Genomic DNA, 17,965 nt, shown 5'->3' on the forward strand with positions numbered 1-17,965 from the left:
ATATTATACTAACTCATGCATCAGTTCCCAACATTACTTCAGTAACATTCATATTTTAAGCTCGAAAGTTTACAGAATATAGAAACTAACAGTTTCTATATGATGTAACACTGATAGCACAAAGAGATTAATGATTTCAGATAAGAATAGTTATGAAAATATCTTCAAAAACATGGAGGATATTTATAATGAAAGATACGATGATATCTTGGAATTTCTAATATCGAAGGATGGTGAAGAAAATTTGTTCGCAAGAGTTTGGAGTCGGAATCAAGGTATTCGCTAAAGATTTCATCAAAAATAGAATCATCAGGATTCTTAGTGTACAAGTTTAGTCCTTGTGATTTGTTCAGAGACTCCTTCGTAGTTTGCTCAATCAGTTTTTCAGTTTCAAACTTTTTCTGAGCTTTACCAACATACTATTCTTTATCGTCAAACTTTTGACTGTTAAGGTCGTTTACGTTTTTGTTGTTTCATTCAACTTTTCAAAATTCAGAGTATTAATTCACAGACTGGGTGCTTTTCAGAATTTCAGAATGGAAGATCATAGTTCTAAGAGATAAATGTTATATGGATACATATAACTGTTGATGTGGAAACGTTGCGAGACTCACAATACAGATTTGCTGATTCCCGGTAATTGGTATGGCAATTCTTGTTACAAGATGCGGATGAGTACATGATGAGACTTCAATAAATAAATTTAGTGATTTTTCGGAGAGATTTAAACCAAGGAGCGACGAGGTTGCTGGTACATCTGCTGGTAATATGGTGAAATATAAAAGGTTCCCCGGTAACAATAAAAGAGCACGCATATATATCAAGGTTATAGTAAGGCTAGTCCGACTGAAAAGTCAAAGTTGACTTGTTGGAGCTGTGACAAATTTGACTAATTTGTAAAGAGGTTGCAAAGTTATTTTTGGTAATAACAATGCCAAGGAATTATAAGTTCATTTTAAACTTCTACTTAGCTTCCAAGAGTTTTTCAGGTGCATGCCCATATGCATAAGTTCTTCCTTTCGTAGGTATCGTGTGGTTGGATCATCCTCTCGATTGAGGTGTTTTCAAGGGTCATGAAAGGTTTGAACGCAGATTGTAATCGTCAGGATACAAATGAAGTTCAAGATGAAATCAAGTGGCAACTTGAAGAATTGTTTAGTTTCATATGTTGTAATCAATATTTTAATTCATTTTAATTGTCCAATGTTGGTAGTCCACGGTCGATAGTCCACAATTAACAGTCCAATGATTCATATATAGTTTAATATATAATATTCGAATTGATTAATACGTATCGTGACCCGTGTACATGTTTCAGACTCGATCACAACTCAAAGTATATATATTATTTGAGAATCAACCTCAACCCTGTATAGCTAACTCTATCATTACTGCATATAGAATGTCTATGGTTATTCCAAATAATATATATAGATGCGGCGATATGATATGTCAAAACCTTGTATACATGTCCCGATATTTAAAATGCGTAAATAATAGTATTTAAATGACGATAAATAAAGTGCGTAAAATAAATAACAGAATGTAAATGACAATAAATAAAATTGCGAGAATTAAATTGCGATAAAATAAATTGCGATAATTAAATGTATAATAAAGAATTAACAGTTAGCTAGGAACAGTTAGCTAGGATTTTGTTAGCGTGGATTCTTAACAAAATTTCTCATAGTTAATTTGTTTGTTTCTAACAAATTTTATTTTGTCAAATGTTTTCTTCATTATGCCACTTGTTGGATTCTGATAGGTCAAAATCCAAATATGAAATTGAATGAAAATGGTTATTCTGTGGTGAACGGATACGTATATCGATGGATGTAAGTAGGATCGTAAATGACTGTTGAATCAGATTCGAAGAATGTACAGTGTAACTTATTAATGTGAAATCTAAATATTCCTCGGGTATTACCTACCCGTTAAAATATTTTCATCATTAACAATTTGTACGAAAGAATTTTCAATTACAATCTTTATGAAAATATATATACATATATATTTTCTTCAGATGTAATTATGGATTTAATGAGTCAATATGATATTAAACTCATTTGATTTTCGGTTTGAGTTAGAATAAATAATCTCTAAAACTTTTAGAAACCACATATTCTTCGCAGAATATTTCTTCAATGAAATTATGGATCAATACTTCATCGTTCATTGTTGCTGGTACTCCTTGGTATCTATGGTGCGTATGATGTTGATGTTCGTGGGAAAGATTGTGAAATTGAGTTATGCGATGCGGTTGTTGTTGGTGGTGGTAATGGTACTGGTTATGCTGCTGGTGCTGCTGCTGGTGTTTGTAACCCTTGCACCATATTCTCCAAAGCCACTACCCGAGCGCGAAGCTCGTTGACTTCTTCTATTACACCGGGGTGATTGTCGGTTCGGACGAGCGGATAAATATGATCTAGAATTTGGTATAGTATATAATCATGACGAGATACTCTGGAAATGAGAGAGAAAATGGTGTTTCGGATAGGTTCGCCAGTAAGTGCTTCAGGTTCTTCGCCAAGAGGGCAATGTGGATTGTGGTGGATGAAAATGATCACCTTCTTCTTGTTTCCAATGATTGAGGAGGCTACGAACCCAGCCCCAATTCATCCAGAATAGATGATGGCTAATCGGTTGATCCATTCCGGTTACACTGCTTTCAGAGCTCGAGTGAAAATCCATATCAGAATAGTTATCGGAATTCGACGAACTTGAACTGGTTGTGGAATTCATCTTGCATGGTTAGATAAAGGATTTTATGAAATGATTTTCGGATATCGGATGATATTCTAATTACATAGAATATCTATGTATAGTACAGAAGATCCCGTAGATTACGGAGGAAATTAAGGAAACGTGTCAGACAAAGTCTACAGTAATAGATACGCTAAGATATGGATTAGCAGACACGCTAAGATATGAATTTTGTCTCTACACTATTCATGCAATCAATGCAATAAGAAGCGTCTAGACTAAGAATGATAAGCAGGTAATTTCCTAAGGATGATAAGCAGGTAATTTTCGACACGAAATGATAAGCAAAACTTTTGACATGCAGACACGGTCGAAGTACAGACTTACTGATGCATCTAAGCAACTATCATATTAGACACACTAATGCAGACCTGGTTCGCTAAGATCACCGCTCTGATACCACATGAGACGACCCGTCCTAATCCATCTGGACGAATACATTACATTTGGTTACATTGCGAGGTACATGACCTCTATATGATACATTTTACAAGCATTGCATTCGATTTTAAAAGACAATCTTTCTTTACAACGAAAGTTGACAGCATGCATATCATTTCATAATATATCCAACTATAATTGACTTAATAATAATCTTGATGAACTCAATGACTCGAATGCAACGTCTTTTGAAATATGCCATGAATGACTCCAAGTAATATTTCTAGAATGAGCAAATGCACAGCGAAAGATTTCTTTCGTACCTGAGAATAAACATGCTTTAAAGTGTCAACCAAAAGGTTGGTGAGTTCATTAGTTTAACATAAATAATCATTTCCATCATTTTAATAGACCACAAGATTTTCATTTTCAGTTCTCATAAATATACGTCACATGCATAGAGACAAAAATCATTCATATGGATTGAACACCTGGTAACCGACATTAACAAGATGCATATAAGAATATCCCCTATCATTTCGGGAAATCCTTCGGACATGATAAAAACGAATTCGAAGTACTAAAGCATCTGGTACTTTGGATGGGGTTCGTTAGGCCCAATAGATCTATCTTTAGGATTCGCATCAATTAGGCGTGCACTAATTCTGAAAATTAGTGATGTTTCCTAATTCTTAGGCTACCAAGCAAAAAGGGGCATATTCGGCTTCGATCATTCAACCATATAATGTAGTTTCGATTACTTGTGTCTATTTCGTAAAACATTTATAAAAGCTGCGCATGTATTCTCAGTCCCAAAAATATATATTGCAAAAACATTTAAAAAGGGAGCAAATAAAACTCACAATACTGTATTTTGTAGTAAAAATACATATGACGAAACTGAACAATGCAGGGTTGGCCTCGGATTCACGAACCTATATCAATTGTATATCTATTAAAACGTATAATGGAAATCACATAATTTCCTTTATTAAGTATATATTATTTATGTGTTTATAGTTTATATAAATTTTATACCAAATTTTATTAAAAACATATACTTCATTTATATTTTTTTTATATCTTAACTTATATATTATATATATTACTTTAAGATAATTATTATCTTATTCATTTTAGAATATCTATATATGTACATATATGTTTAGTGTTATATCTAAAAATCTATTGTTTTGTTATATGTAAGTATAATGTTAATAGATTTGATATATATAGTTATGTGAAATATTAATGTAATTATAATATATGTAATAAGTATGTTTTATGTACAAAATATTTATTTGTTAAAAATGATAGTTTTGATATTAATGATTTACTAATAATAGTCCTACTAATAATAGCTTTATTAATAACAATAATACTAATAATAAAAATGATAATGATAATAATAATAATGATAATACATATGTTAATAATGATTCCAATAATACTAATAAGTACATAATGATACTAATACTAATATGAGTAATAATAATAATAGTTTGTGTTATTTTGGTAATAATAATAATCCTAATCATAATAATAGTAATAATACATATATTAGTAACAATAATAATGATAAAAATTATAATTTTCGTAACAATAGCAATAATAATGATAATAATAACTTTGGTAAAGAAATCTACCTTCCAAAGCTTTTCTAAAAAATATGTCCTGAACAAGGTTTGAACCCGAGACCTCTCGCTCACACACAACACCCTCAAACCATTCTACCATTTCTGTCTTTCTTGATTATATCTATAACCATATATATTTAACCCAAATTTATCAATACTCATCATCTTCTTCATTGAAATCAAACGACCAAACAACTTCATTCTTAATAGTCAATCATCAAAATAGTTTTAGGACTTTTAAACAAACATGAAACAAAAATAAAAGTGTTCTTGAAAAAGGAAAAAAAATTAAAAAAAAAACTGAATTTGATCCTACTGCTGAAGCTGGTAGGTTAAAAAAAAATGTTCTTCCATTTCGAATACGTTTTGGACAATTCTTACAACACGAAATTAGTTTCAAATCATTCCTAAAAACTATTGGAATCGTCAATTGAACTTGAAACATCAAAACGAGCTCTAATTTCTCGATGAACAAATTGATTGACTTTTGACAAAATAACTTTGACTCGCAAATTCGAATTCGTTATTAAGAATTGGAACTTGAGATTTTACAGAAAGTTTAAGTAAATGATTCCTAACAACTCTGCATTTTTAGTTTTTGAAATTTGTTTCGAATTCAAGTTAGTGTATATCACTGTCAAGAACACATGAGCTCAAAAGTTGGTTTTGAAATTAAGAATGTTATAGATTATGATTACAACATGAAATGTGTTGCAAATCATTCCTATAATCTTTATGGATCATCAAATTAACTGAAAACATCAAAACAAACTCGAATTTGATTCAAGAATACCCAGTTGACTTTTAAAACCAAAACTTTGACTCTCAAATTAGAAATCAATAGAAAGAATTGAGGATTGAAAACTTACAGATAGTTTAGATAGACGATTTCTATCAAGATTGCATGAACACATTTTAAGAATTCGTTCGAAATCGAAAAATGGTTGAAAATATGAAGAACAGAGGCTTTTTTTTCTAGTTTGTTAAATTTTCTGTTTTTAAATTCTCTTATGCAGTAATTGCTATATATTTTGTGATAAATAATTTAAGTAGAAACATGATTTCAATCACAGGTTGTTTTGTAGTAGAGATTTAGTCGACATAGGTATCAATTGGTAGCAGGAGTAGAAGAAAAAAAAAACAAAAATAGATAGAGATAAGTAACTGCCTTGTACGATTCAAAGACTTTGTGAATTTAATAAGTTTGTTTTCATCTGATTACTAATAAAAAAATACAGATATTTATTAATCATAAATATACTAATATTATTATTAATGCAACTATAATAATTTTTGATAATAATATTAACAATAATAATAATAAAAGTAATAATAATAATATGGTGATATTAATATTAACAATATGATGATTTTAATAAGTTTAAAAAAAATTAATAAGTAATGATAATAATAATAAAAATGATATTAGTAATATTATTAATGATACTAATAATAATAATACTAATTATAATAATGTTAATATTATTAATGATAATATTATAATAAAATGATATAACAATTTTTACATACTAAATTTCATATCTATATGATATATATATTAATATTATTAATACTGATATTACTATTATTATTGAGAGTAATAATAATATAACAATTATATTTTTATTTGTAAGTAAGTTTAAGATGTTGACATTATATCTTAATAGCTATGTAATATTTAATAATTATATTATATATATCCGAATATACATTTATTAGATATCGAATATTCATATATTTTATATATATTACAATATAATAATAATTATTAATTGAATCGTATATATACATATAAATTCATAATAATATCATGTATATGTCTATATATATATATATTCTTTTTAATTGTACTTAATTATACTGTTTATTATTTTATATTTTTAATTATAATTAATTAAAGTGTATCTCATTTATTCAAAATATTATATATATATATATATATATATATATATATATATATATATATATATATATATATATATATATATATATATATATATATATATTCTTATATTTATATTTATATAAATATATTTACATATTTATTTACACACAATTGTTCGTGCATCGTCGGGAATAGTCACAGGTCAAATGAATTCATGAGAACAAACTTTTTAAGACTTAATATTACAGACTTTGCTTATCGTGTTGGAAACATATAAAGATTAAGTTTAAATTTGATCAGAAATTTCCGGGTCATCACAGTCCAAAAACTCTTGACTCATATACTCACTTCTTTCATCAGAGTGAAGTGATTTAATGGTCTCTCTAAGCTGATTCTTTACTTGGTGAATCTTACTTCATTTTGAAATACTTCAAACCTTTCAAAAACTCCATGTTTATGTTTCAGCAAGTAAACATAACCATGTCTACTATAACCATCAGTTATTGTAATGAAGTAAGATTCACCATTTCTATACATTGTTCTAAACGGGCCACATAGATCAGTATGTATTAGTCTTAAAAGATCTTTAGCTCTTTCATCTAAATCGGAGAAATGAGCCTTTGTCATCCTTTCACATAAACATTACTCACATACATCAAATGAATTAAAGCCATTTGATTCCAAAAGTTCATAAGAATGGAGTTTTGAAATGCGTTGTTTATATGACCAAGATGACAATGTCATAGGTAGGTCTTGTTCAAGCGTTGCTTTAATTGCTTGGCGGTACAGGTATACATAGAATTCTCATTTGAAATAACACCATGCATATCAATTTCAAAAATACCATCACTTAGATATGCATTAAGATAAAAAAAAATATTATCCTTAGAAATTGAAATATCAAAGTGCGTAAATGCAAGTTCAAAACCAGCAACTTTCAAATCATAATGCTCCTAATACTAGGAGCATAATAACATTGTTTCACTAAAACAATAAGACCATTTGGAAGAGTAAGCTCATAGTGACCAATGGCTTCAATTGAAGCTTGATTCCCATTGCCCACTCGCAAATCCAGTGTGCCTTTCTTCAGTCTATTATTTCTTCTCATTCCCTTTATATTGTTATAGGTGTGAAGGCCACAACCGGTTAACAAAGATCTAGGAATCACTAGAAGAAGTATATAACTGTATATGAAATATACCTGAGTTTGCTAGTCTTAATAGGATTGCCTTTTCTCAGCTCAGTTTGGTAGATAGGACAACTTCCTTCTCCAATTGCCATCCTTTCCACAATGGAAACATTCAACGTCTTTTGTTGGGCTTTCCTTCTTGGAAGGTGAAATATTTTCCTGGCAAATTATTTACCATATCCCTTCCACAAAGTATTCGACTTATTCTTTTTTACCCTTCCATCCTATTTCTTCCTGATCATCGAACAACATCCGATAAGCATTTTGCTGAGCATCAGCAACTGCCACATCAGGAAGAACGGATAAAGGGTTCTAAATTTTGTTCAACTTCCATTTATGTTTGAGAACAGTTCTCAGATTGCAGTGCCAGTCTAGGAAGTTTGAACATTGAGTTTATCCTTCTCCAACAAAGAAGGAAGTGTGTTTTGGTTTACGTTTTGATTGTTTAGCATCTATAACATAAATAAGATTCAATTTAGAATTTTCAATATTGAGCTTTAATAAATTAACTACCCAAGTTTTTAAAAATGTTTAAAAACAATTAATTTACGAAAGCCTAAGATCCACATAGAAGTTTCATATCCACATCTGTTGATCAGCTAGCAGTTATGGAGTCTATTAGTAAGTAGCGGGTACCAATTGCATTACAAGTGCAACTCTTAGATCTTTATGGGACCTAGAGATATATGTAGTCCAACAAACCACTATTATCTATCAACATGTTTATCCCATCCTTGCCTCGAACTCAGGTCTCACCGTGAATACGATTAAGTCATCCAATTTGAAAACAGTGGAAATTCACGTTAGTCTCACTATATCAGAAAATTCACCTCGTGGCTATAATTCAGCCTAGTCTCACTAGATCAGAAAAATAACGAGGAATGTTTGCAAGCTCATTGGATGACATGACTTAAATTTGACGGGTATTTTAGAAAACGTTCGTGTCAACGAATAATGCATGCACACAAGATTCGCTACACTATTAGTTAAAACATTTTTTTTAACCAATTATATATATGTCAATCGTGTTTATGCGTCTAGTTTGTTATTTTATTTTATATATAAAAATAACAAATACATATTGTGTATCGTTTTAAAACAGTTTTAAAAGATGTTGTCCATATATATTATTTGAGTTTCAAAAAACATTTAACTTTAAACTCGTTAGAGTTTAACTTTTTAAAATCATCAATTTTAATCTTGAAACTCGTTACCGATTTTATTTGATGTTTTCATCAAAAACATTTAGCATATATTATCATCAACAATTAAATATAAATACATAAAAGAAAACACAACCATGCATCACACACACATAGCCTAGCTCAAAAATCCTATGCTTGATCCCATGAGCCGACATGGGATCAAGAGGTCAAACTAAGGGTAATATCGTAGCTCCCACTTGATTCAATAACCAAGTGAAAAACTTGACAAACGCCATCGTTGTTAACTTGACCTGTTCGCCATCTTCTAAGTCAAACTTCACGTTGCATCTATATCTTTAATCTTCATCTTATTACATTTATTTAAAATTAAAAAATACAACTAGTCTAATACTTTTACAATTTAGAATAAGCATAAATAAATACTATGAAATTGAAAAATAAAATACAACTTTGGCTTCAAAATGGCCTTTCTAATAAAATAAATAATCAACATGACATAATATTGCCGTAATCAACAATCACGACAATCATACATGAAATGTCCCGTTCTTATTGATTAAAAACGTTCCATATTAATTGATTTCGTTGCGAGGTTTTGGCCTCTATATGAGACGTTTTTCAAAGACTGCATTCATTTTAAAACAAACCATAACCTTTATTTCATCAATAAAGGTTAAAAAAACTTTACGTAGATTATCAAATAATGATAATCTAAAATATCATGTTTACACACGACCATTACATAATGGTTTACAATACAAATATGTTACAACAAAATAAGTTTCTTGAATGCAGTTTTTACACAATATCATACAAGCATGGACTCCAAATCTCGTCCTTATTTAAGTATGCGATAGCGGAAGCTCTTAATAATCACCTGAGAATAAACATGCTTAAAATGTCAACAAAAATGTTGGTGAGTTATAGGTTTAACCTATATATATATATCAAATCATAATAATAGACCACAAGATTTCATATTTCAATACACATCCAATACATAGAGATAAAAATCATTCATATGGTGAACACCTGGTAATCGACATTAACAAGATGCATATATAAGAATATCCCCATCATTCAGGGACACCCTTCGGATATGATATAAATTTCGAAGTACAAAAGCATCCGGTACTTTGGATGGGGTTTGTTAGGCCCAATAGATCTATCTTTAGGATTCGCGTCAATTAGGGTATCTGTTCCCTAATTCTTAGATTACCAGACTTAATAAAAAGGGGCATATTCGATTTCGATAATTCAACCATAGAATGTAGTTTAACGTACTTGTGTCTATTTTGTAAATCATTTATAAAACCTGCATGTATTCTCATCCCAAAAATATTAGATTTTAAAAGTGGGACTATAACTCACTTTCACAGATTTTTACTTCATCGGGAAGTAAGACTTGGCCACTGGTTGATTCACGAACCTATAACAATATATACATATATATCAAAGTATGTTCAAAATATATTTACAACACTTTTAATATATTTTGATGTTTTAAGTTTATTAAGTCAGCTGTCCTCGTTAGTAACCTACAACTAGTTGTCCACAGTTAGATGTACAGAAATAAATCGATAAATATTATCTTGAATCAATCCACGATCCAGTGTATACGTATCTCAGTATTGATCACAACTCAAACTATATATATTTTGGAATCAACCTCAACCCTGTATAGCTAACTCCAACATTCACATATAGAGTGTCTATGGTTGTTCCGAAATATATATAGATGTGTCGACATGATAGGTCGAAACATTGTATACGTGTCTATGGTATCTGAAGATTACATAATATACAATACAAGTTGATTAAGTTATGGTTGGAATAGATTTGTTACCAATTTTCACGTAGCTAAAATGAGAAAAATTATCCAATCTTGTTTTACCCATAACTTCTTCATTTTAAATCCGTTTTGAGTGAATCAAATTGCTATGGTTTCATATTGAACTCTATTTTATGAATCTAAATAGAAAAAATATAGGTTTATAGTCAGAAAAATAAGTTACAAGTCGTTTTTGTAAAGGTAGTCATTTCAGTCGAAAGAACGACGTCTAGATGACCATTTTAGAAAACATACTTCCACTTTGAGTTTAACCATAATTTATGGATATAGTTTTATGTTCATAATAACAATCATTTTCTCATAATAACAACTTTTAAATCAAAGTTTATCATAGTTTTTAATTAACTAACCCAAAACAGCCCGCGGTGTTACTACGACGGCGTAAATCCGGTTTTACGGTGTTTTTCGTGTTTCCAGGTTTTAAATCATTAAGTTAGCATATCATATAGATATAGAACATGTGTTTAGTTGATTTTAAAAGTCAAGTTAGAAGGATTAACTTTTGTTTGCGAACAAGTTTAGAATTAACTAAACTATGTTCTAGTGATTACAAGTTTAAACCTTCGAATAAGATAGCTTTATATGTATGAATCGAATGATGTTATGAACATCATTACTACCTTAAGTTCCTTGGATAAACCTACTGGAAAAGGGAAAAATGGATCTAGCTTCAACGGATCCTTGGATGGCTCGAAGTTCTTGAAGCAGAATCATGACACGAAAACAAGTTCAAGTAAGATCATCACTTGAAATAAGATTGTTATAGTTATAGAAATTGAACCAAAGTTTGAATATGATTATTACCTTGTATTAGAATGATAACCTACTGTAAGAAAAAAAGATTTCTTGAGGTTGGATGATCACCTTACAAGATTGGAAGTGAGCTAGCAAACTTGAAAGTATTCTTGATTTTATGTAACTAGGACTTGTAGAATATATGAAGAACACTTAGAACTTGAAGATAGAACTTGAGAGAGATCAATTAGATGAAGAAAATTGAAGAATGAAAGTGTTTGTAGGTGTTTTTGGTCGTTGGTGTATGGATTAGATATAAAGGATATGTAATTTTTGTTTTCATGTAAATAAGTCATGAATGATTACTCATATTTTTGTAATTTTATGAGATATTTCATGCTAGTTGCCAAATGATGGTTCCCACATGTGTTAGGTGACTCACATGGGCTGCTAAGAGCTGATCATTGGAGTGTATATACCAATAGTACATACATCTAAAAGCTGTGTATTGTACGAGTACGAATACGGGTGCATACGAGTAGAATTGTTGATGAAACTGAACGAGGATGTAATTGTAAGAATTTTTGTTAAGTAGAAGTATTTTGATAAGTGTATTGAAGTCTTTCAAAAGTGTATAAATACATATTAAAACACTACATGTATATACATTTTAACTGAGTCGTTAAGTCATCGTTAGTCGTTACATGTAAGTGTTGTTTTGAAACCTTTAGGTTAACGATCTTGTTAAATGTTGTTAACCCAATGTTTATAATATCAAATGAGATTTTAAATTATTATATTATCATGATATTATCATGTATGAATATCTCTTAATATGATATATATACATTAAATGTCTTTACAACGATAATCGTTACATATATGTCTCGTTTAAAAATCATTAAGTTAGTAGTCTTGTTTTTACATATGTAGTTCATTGTTAATATACTTAATAATATGTTTACTTATCATAGTATCATGTTAACTATATATATATATATATATATCCATATATATGTCATCATATAGTTTTTACAAGTTTTAACGTTCGTGAATCACCGGTCAACTTGGGTGGTCAATTGTCTATATGAAACATATTTCAATTAATCAAGTCTTAACAAGTTTGATTGCTTAACATGTTGGAAACATTTAATCATGTAAATATTTATCTCAATTAATATATATAAACATGGAAAAGTTCGGGTCACTACAGTACCTACCCGTTAAATAAATTTCGTCCCGAAATTTCAAGCTGTTGAAGGTGTTGACGAATCTTCTGGAAATAGATGCGGGTATTTCTTCTTCATCTGATCTTCACGCTCCCAGGTGAACTCGGGTCCTCTACGAGCATTCCATCGAACCTTAACAATTGGTATCTTGTTTTGCTTAAGTCTTTTAACCTCACGATCCATTATTTCGACGGGTTCTTCGATGAATTTAAGTTTTTCGTTGATTTGGATTTCATCTAACGGAATAGTGAGATCTTCTTTAGCAAAATATTTCTTCAAATTCGAGACGTGGAAAGTGTTATGTACAGCCGCGAGTTGTTGAGGTAACTCAAGTCGGTAAGCTACTGGTCCGACACGATTAATAATCTTGAATGGTCCAATATACCTTGGATTTAATTTCCCTCGTTTACCAAATCGAACAACGCCTTTCCAAGGTGCAACTTTAAGCATGACCATCTCTCCAATTTCAAATTATATATCTTTTCTTTTAATGTCAGCGTAGCTCTTTTGTCGACTTTGGGCGGTTTTCAACCGTTGTTGAATTTGGATGATCTTCTCGGTAGTTTCTTGTATAATCTCCGGACCCGTAATCTGTCTATCCCCCACTTCACTCCAACAAATCAGAGACCTGCACTTTCTACCATAAAGTGCTTCAAACGGCGCCATCTCAATGCTTGAATGGTAGCTGTTGTTGTAGGAAAATTCTGCTAACGGTAGATGTCGATCCCAACTGTTTCCGAAATCCATAACACATGCTCGTAGCATGTCTTCATGCGTTTGTATCATCCTTTCGCTCTGCCCATCAGTTTGTGGATGATAGGCAGTACTCATGTCTAGACGAGTTCCTAATGCTTGCTGTAATGTCTGCCAGAATCTTGAAATAAATCTGCCATCCCTATCAGAGATAATAGAGATTGGTATTCCATGTCTGGAGACGACTTCATTCAAATACAGTCGTGCTAACTTCTCCATCTTGTCATCTTCTCTTATTGGCAGGAAATGTGCTGATTTGGTGAGACGATCAACTATTACCGAAATAGTATCAAAACCACTTGCAGTCCTTGGCAATTTAGTGATGAAATCCATGGTAATGTTTTCCCATTTCCATTCCAGGATTTCGGGTTGTTGAAGTAGACCTGATGGTTTCTGATGCTCAGCTTTGACCTTAGAACACGTCAAACATTCTCCTACGTATTTAGCAACATCGGCTTTCATACCCGGCCACCAAAAATGTTTCTTGAGATCCTTGTACATCTTCCCCGTTCCAGGATGTATTGAGTATCTGGTTTTATGAGCTTCTCTAAGTACCATTTCTCTCATATCTCCAAATTTTGGTACCCAAATCCTTTCAGCCCTATACCGGGTTCCGTCTTCCCGAATATTAAGATGCTTCTCCGATCCTTTGGGTATTTCATCCTTTAAATTTCCCTCTTTTAAAACTCCTTGTTGCGCCTCCTTTATTTGAGTAGTAAGGTTATTATGAATCATTATATTCATAGATTTTACTCGAATGGGTTCTCTGTCCTTCCTGCTCAAGGCATCGGCTACCACATTTGCCTTCCCCGGGTGGTAACGAATCTCAAAGTCGTAATCATTCAATAATTCAATCCACCTACGCTGCCTCATATTCAGTTGTTTCTGATTAAATATGTGTTGAAGACTTTTGTGGTCGGTATATATAATACTTTTGACCCCATATAAGTAGTGCCTCCAAGTCTTTAATGCAAAAACAACCGCGCCTAATTCCAAATCATGCGTCGTATAATTTTGTTCGTGAATCTTCAATTGTCTAGACGCATAAGCAATCACCTTCGTTCGTTGCATTAATACACAACCGAGACCTTGCTTTGATGCATCACAATAAATCACAAAATCATCATTCCCTTCAGGCAATGACAATATAGGTGCTGTAGTTAGCTTTTTCTTCAATAACTGAAACGCTTTCTCTTGTTCATCATTCCATTCAAATTTCTTCCCTTTATGCGTTAATGCAGTCAAGGGTTTTGCTATTCTGGAAAAGTCTTGGATGAACCTCCTGTAGTAACCAGCTAGTCCTAAAAACTGGCGTATGTGTTTCGGAGTTTTCGGGGTTTCCCACTTTTTAACAGTTTCTATCTTTGCCGGATCCACCTTAATACCTTCTTTGTTCACTATGTGACCGAGGAATTGAACTTCTTCCAACCAAAATGCACACTTTGAAAACTTAGCGTACAATTCTTCCTTCCTCAATACTTCTAACACCTTTCTCAAATGTTCACCGTGTTCTTGGTCATTCTTTGAGTAAATAAGTATGTCATCAATGAAAACAATGACAAACTTGTCAAGGTATGGTCCACACACTCGGTTCATAAGGTCCATGAACACAGCTGGTGCATTAGTTAAACCAAACGGCATGACCATAAACTCATAATGACCGTAACGTGTTCTGAAAGCAGTCTTTGGAATATCATCTTCTTTCACCCGCATTTGATGATACCCGGAACGTAAGTCAATCTTTGAATAAACAGACGAGCCTTGTAGTTGATCAAATAAGTCATCGATTCTCGGTAGTGGGTAGCGGTTCTTTATGGTAAGTTTGTTCAACTCTCGGTATTCGATACACAACCTGAATGTACCATCTTTCTTCTTGACAAACAAAACAGGAGCTCCCCACGGTGATGTGCTTGGTCGAATGAAACCACGCTCTAAAAGTTCTTGTAATTGGCTTTGCAGTTCTTTCATCTCGCTGGGTGCAAGTCTGTAAGGAGCACGAGCTATTGGTGCAGCTCCTGGTACAAGATCTATTTGAAATTCAACGGATCGATGTGGGGGTAATCCCGGTAATTCTTTCGGAAATACATCGGGAAATTCTTTTGCAATGGGAACATCATTGATGCTCTTTTCTTCAGTTTGTACTTTCTCGACGTGTGCTAGAACAACATAGCAACCTTTTCTTATTAGTTTTTGTGCCTTCAAATTACTAATAAGATGTAGCTTCGTGTTGCCCTTTTCTCCGTACACCATTAAGGGTTTTCCTTTTTCTCGTATAATGCAAATTGCATTTTTGTAATAAACGATCTCTGCTTTCACTTCTTTCAACCAGTCCATACCGATTATCACATCAAAACTCCCTAACTCTACTGGTATCAAATCAATCTTAAATGTTTCGCTAACCAGTTTAATTTCTCGATTCCGACATATATTATCTGCTGAAATTAATTTACCATTTGCTAATTCTAGTAAAAATTTACTATCCAAAGGCGTCAATGGACAACTTAATTTAGCACAAAAATCTCTACTCATATAGCTTCTATCCGCACCCGAATCAAATAAAACGTAAGCAGATTTATTGTCAATAAGAAACGTACCCGTAACAAGCTCCGGGTCTTCCTGTGCCTCTGCCGCATTAATATTGAAAATTCTTCCGCGGCCTTGTCCATTCGTGTTCTCCTGGTTCGGGCAATTTCTAATAATGTGGCCCGGTTTTCCACATTTATAACAAACTACATTGGCATAACTTGCTCCGACACTACTTGCTCCGCCATTACTCGTTCTGACACCATTTGTTCCTTTCGTTCTATTAACCCCTGGTCTGTAGACCTCACACTTCGCCGCGCTATGACCATTTCTTTTACACTTGTTGCAAAATTTGGTGCAGAACCCCGAGTGATACTTTTCACACCTTTGGCATAGCTGCTTCTGATTGTTGTTGTTGTTGCGGTTATTATTGTTGTTGGGATGATTGTTGTAGTTGTTGTTGTTGTTGTTGTTGTTGTTGTTGTTGTTGTTGGGCCGTTTGTTGTAGTTGCGATTGATGTTGCGATTGTTGGGATAATTGTTGCGATTATTGTTGTAATTGATGTTGTTGTTGTATTGGTGATTCTTATCACCGTTTTCCTCCCACTTTCTTTTGACTTGCTTCACATTGGCCTCTTCAGCAGTCTGTTCTTTAATTCTTTCTTCAATCTGGTTCACTAGTTTGTGAGCCATTCTACATGCCTGTTGTATGGAGGCGGGCTCGTGTGAACTTATATCTTCTTGGATTCTTTCCGGTAATCCTTTCACAAACGCGTCGATCTTCTATTCCTCATCTTCGAATGCTCCCGGACACAATAGGCACAATTCTGTGAATCGTCTTTCATACGTGGTAATATCAAATCCTTGGGTTCGTAACCCTCTAAGTTCTGTCTTGAGCTTATTGACCTCAGTTCTGGGACGGTACTTCTCGTTCATCAAGTGCTTGAATGCTGACCACGGTAGTGCGTACGAATCGTCTTGTCCCACTTTCTCTAGATAGGTATTCCACCATGTTAATGCAGAACCTGTGAAGGTATGCGTAGCGTACTTCACTTTGTCCTCTTCAGTACACTTACTTATGGCAAACACCGATTCGACCTTCTCGGTCCACCGTTTCAATCCGATCGGTCCTTCGGTTCCATCAAATTCCAAAGGTTTGCAGGCAGTGAATTCTTTGTAGGTGCATCCTACACGATTTCCTGTACTACTAGATCCAAGGTTATTGTTGGTATGTAGCGCAGCCTGTACTGCGGCTATGTTTGAAGCTAGAAAAGTACGGAATTCCTCTTCATTCATATTCACGGTGTGTCGAGTAGTCGGTGCCATTTCCTTCAAAATAGTCAAATGGAACAAGTTAATCATACAGAATATTAAGAGTAGTTAATAGTATTTCGTAGCATAATATGAACTCATTTATAAAAGCTTTTTCTTCATATTAGCGTTTTATAAGTTTAAATTCGGGTAGTACCTACCCGTTAAGTTCATACTTAGTAGCTAATATACAATTCAACTACTACAATTCTATATGAAAAACTAATTATAATAATATTTCGCGTTCAAACTTTTACACAATATTTTACAAACTTACAATACCGCTTATTTTACATATAGCATGAAATATAGCACACAATAAATTTGATACAAGATGGTTGTGAAGATAATTCTAGCTAGTACACAAGTCGTTCAGCAAAGGCAATAAAGACACGTAATTCATACGTCCAGAAACAAGTCATGCATTCTGGTTTTACTAGGATTACTTCCCATCCTTGGTCTTGTGGAACATAACCGTTATGGCCGTTGATAAGACAGCGTGTTGTAACGTTGTCAAAGGGACGAGGGTTACGTAATGTCC

At 32.5% G+C, this 17,965-nt stretch overlaps 1 protein-coding gene across 1 annotated transcript in view; it reads right to left on the reverse strand.

The window, feature by feature from the left end:
* Positions 1 to 17,965, reverse strand: part of LOC139886486 (glutathione S-transferase T1-like) — a 68,242-nt gene that overhangs the window by 19,073 nt on the left and 31,204 nt on the right. The window lies entirely within an intron of this gene.

This window comes from Rutidosis leptorrhynchoides, chromosome 1 (assembly GCF_046630445.1).
Source record: "Rutidosis leptorrhynchoides isolate AG116_Rl617_1_P2 chromosome 1, CSIRO_AGI_Rlap_v1, whole genome shotgun sequence".
NCBI classification, from domain to species: domain Eukaryota; kingdom Viridiplantae; phylum Streptophyta; class Magnoliopsida; order Asterales; family Asteraceae; genus Rutidosis; species Rutidosis leptorrhynchoides.